The 3254-nt window shown below is 43.2% G+C and overlaps 1 long non-coding RNA gene across 1 annotated transcript; it reads left to right on the forward strand.

The window, feature by feature from the left end:
• Positions 1-524: 524 nt before the first annotated feature.
• Positions 525-2349, forward strand: LOC123144953 (uncharacterized). The gene is made up of 2 exons (XR_006472025.1): positions 525-978; positions 2057-2349. It is a non-coding gene; the product is annotated as an uncharacterized lncRNA (long non-coding RNA).
• The last annotated feature ends 905 nt before the right edge of the window (positions 2350-3254 follow it).

The following is a 3254-nucleotide window of genomic DNA, read 5'->3' on the forward strand; positions in this document are numbered from 1 at the left end:
TTCTCCGGCGGGAGCAGGCGGAGTCTGAAGCGCTCTTTACCGAACTCGACGCGGAGATAGAGGCGGAGGAGGCCGGAGCAGAGCAGCCAGAGCTGCTGCTGCCGCCCATGCTGCTGGAGCCGGGCACGAAGATCATCGTGATCTCCGACGAGGAGTAGCTAGGATCGACGTAGTACGTAGGTTCATTTTCTTTTGTATGTCTTTGTATAGATATAAGAATTCAGTATGAGATGTCTGGATGCAACAACTGAAATTTGAGGTGTGCCCGGTCACTCCCGCGGACGCGCCAAGGCGCGTCCGCGGGCGTTTCAGGGCCGATTTTGCCATATGTAACTGTAGATGCTCTAACTTCCTTAGTTGGCGGGAGTTGTGACTAGTGGTGCCATACGGTGATTTCCGTATCTCCTATAATCTCTTCCAAATATGGCAGAAGGTCACTAGGGTATCCGATGCTATTAGAAACAACGATAATCATATCCTAAATACTCAATCGTGCAGCTGCGCTATTTTATTATTATCAGCGCACGCACTATCCGACAAACCGCACAGGCCGCTCCCTTTCAAAATGAGCCAGCACACTGGTCCATCCGTTCGCTATCGCTCTCTATCAAGAAAAAATACCTTATCCTTATCCCTTTCCCCGTCTCACCACGGAGGTGGAGAAAAAGCACGGGAGCACGCCGGCGTGACGCCTGGGAGGTCGATGTGGAGGCGGTGGATCGGACGAGCCCGACGAGCGGTCCGCCCAGGAACTGGAGCTGCAGCGCCGCCGGCTTTTCCTCCCAATTTCTTCGAGCGGAGCTGGAGCGATGCCCCTGCTCCTCTTGTGCACCGTGATTTGCCTTCTCATCCATGTTGGTCGCGAGGGTTTCTGCCCCGCTGCCGGGAAGCCGTGCGCGGAGTCTGCATATTAAGGTGTTGGGGACGCCAAAGACAGAGAAGAAGGGCAATGGAGATGTCGATTTGTCGTTGTTAGAGGTAATGGCACAGTACCGCCTTCAAATTCAGGAATGGTATTCCAGTTTAGAAGTATGGGTTTGGGGATCATCCCATTTGATTGCGTGCTTAGGTATTGGTTGCTGGCAGCTGGGCCATATTGCTTATGCTGCAGCGTGATGCCAATGTTCTGCTCGTGAACATTTGTACTGCTGTATAAAAAACAAGAGATGAGGAAAGACACACTATATTTGTACTGCTAGATCCCCAAGTCTGAGATCAGCTTGCTAGATGTGTGTACTAGTTTCAGTTTCTCAGTAGAAGAACATGTGAGTAAGGAAACTAAATTTGTTTGTGTGTTGCTAAGTTTGTACTAGTTTCTAAACTAGAACAAGTTCTTGTTGTTTCTCGAGTGTCTCTGACATGGGGTTAGGTGGATGGATGGATACATATATCTAGCAAATGAACATGTGTTCTGATTAAGTCGATTGATGCAAGGTGTTCATTTTTCGCAGGAAGTTGCCTACAGAAATAGCACATGTTGGATAACCCAGTGTGTGCGTAGTTGCTCAAGTTTTTAATATGGTTGCCTGGAATTAAGCGGAAGGTTGCTTTAATTTTTATTGAATCCATAGGTCCTGGAAACAAGGGGGAGGGGGGGGGTAAGATAGTTGTCCACAAAGGTTATTCAAGTTGCTCATATATTTTTTCTGTCTAAAATAGACAATCTAAGTAGTAATGCTAGGGACATCTACTTGCTTCTGCTAGAACAGTTTCTCACTTTTTGTGTTTCTTTGTAATTGAGTTGCTTTGGTTTTTGCTACAACATGCGAGAAGGTGGATGAGATGGGGGGTAGATTGGATAGTTGTCCATAAAAGGCTATTCAAGTTGCTTATACATTTTTCTCTGCCTAAAGTAGATAATCTAAGTAGTGATGCTAGGAAAGTTGCTTGATTTTGCTAGGACAATTGCTTGTTTTTGCTAGGGAAGTTGCTTGTTTTTTTTTGCTAGAACAATTTTGCATTTTTTTTATATTGAGTTACAAGCAAAAGGGTCGCTCTACCTGATGCTTCATAGGGCCAAATGGTGGATCAACATGAGGTACTTGTGATTTTTCAGATATACCTTTGATGAGATGATGAAGATGGAGAAGGAAGGCAACCAAAACGGGCGAAGAGAGGTGGATAGAAAATAATTCTAAAAAATACAGTATTAGTCGCATCACACGGTAGAGGGAGTTGCTCGGTCCATACCCGTAGTTGCTCAAAAACCTGATGCATCGTTTTTTATACTTGTGTATATAATGCATCTATATATATGTGTTACTGCCACCTATATATGTTGTCCTGTACTTGTTATTTTGTGGTTCTTTTATTATTTTACACAAGGGTTGCCTGATATTATTGCAAGGAGCTTATAGGGGCTGCAGCCCCCCTTTTTAATGCCTAACATTAGTTGCTTTAAATTTTAGTATGAGTTGCCTGAAATCACAAAGTTGCTGCATTTAATCGGAAAAAAATTGCAGTTGCTTAGTTTTCCTAGGACAGTTGGTTCCTTTTTACTAGAACAGTTTTGCACTTTATGTTTTCAAATTGAGTTGCTTGGATTTTTGCTAGACCAGATGAGAAGTTGCATGGGGAGGGGGTCACATAGTTTTCGACAAAGGTTATTCAAGGTTCTCACACGTTTTTTCTGCCTAAAGTAGTAGATAATCTAAGTAGTAATGCTAGAGACAGTTACCTGCTTTTGCTAGAACAATTTCACACTTTTCTGTTCCGAGTTGCTTGGATTGTTTGCTTGTAAGTTTTTTAGATTACCATCTCAGATTTGAATACGTATACAGACTGAGAAGATACACCTAGGAGGTAGTTCCTGATGGCCTAGAACTGATGCGATGATTGATTTGCATGGCTATTTTGACAAAGGGTGCAGAATATGAGTAAATGGACCACGATAGTTTTAGGATTAGAAAGTTGGGATACACGTTGATATTAGCAAGAGTAGTAGCTTAGTTCGGTAGTGCACACTCAATTTTCAGGAAATATAGCTAGAACCAATTCAAAGATAAGTTGTACACGACAACAGTCAATGCACACCAAGCCTTGTTGAAATTGGAAAAGAACTTTTTAAGATTTCTTGATGGAATAAGCTCTTCTTGATTGTATAGGTTGGTTTAGACAAGTGTTCTTTTTGGCCCTGCTATTCCTGGTTGCATGTGTTAGTTAGGAATTCCCACAGTTGCCCACAATCAATCGTACAGTTGTCCAAAACCATGTATCCAGTTGCCCACAATCAACCATACACTTGTCTAAAACCA

Source organism: Triticum aestivum, chromosome 6D (assembly GCF_018294505.1).
Source record: "Triticum aestivum cultivar Chinese Spring chromosome 6D, IWGSC CS RefSeq v2.1, whole genome shotgun sequence".
NCBI classification, from domain to species: domain Eukaryota; kingdom Viridiplantae; phylum Streptophyta; class Magnoliopsida; order Poales; family Poaceae; genus Triticum; species Triticum aestivum.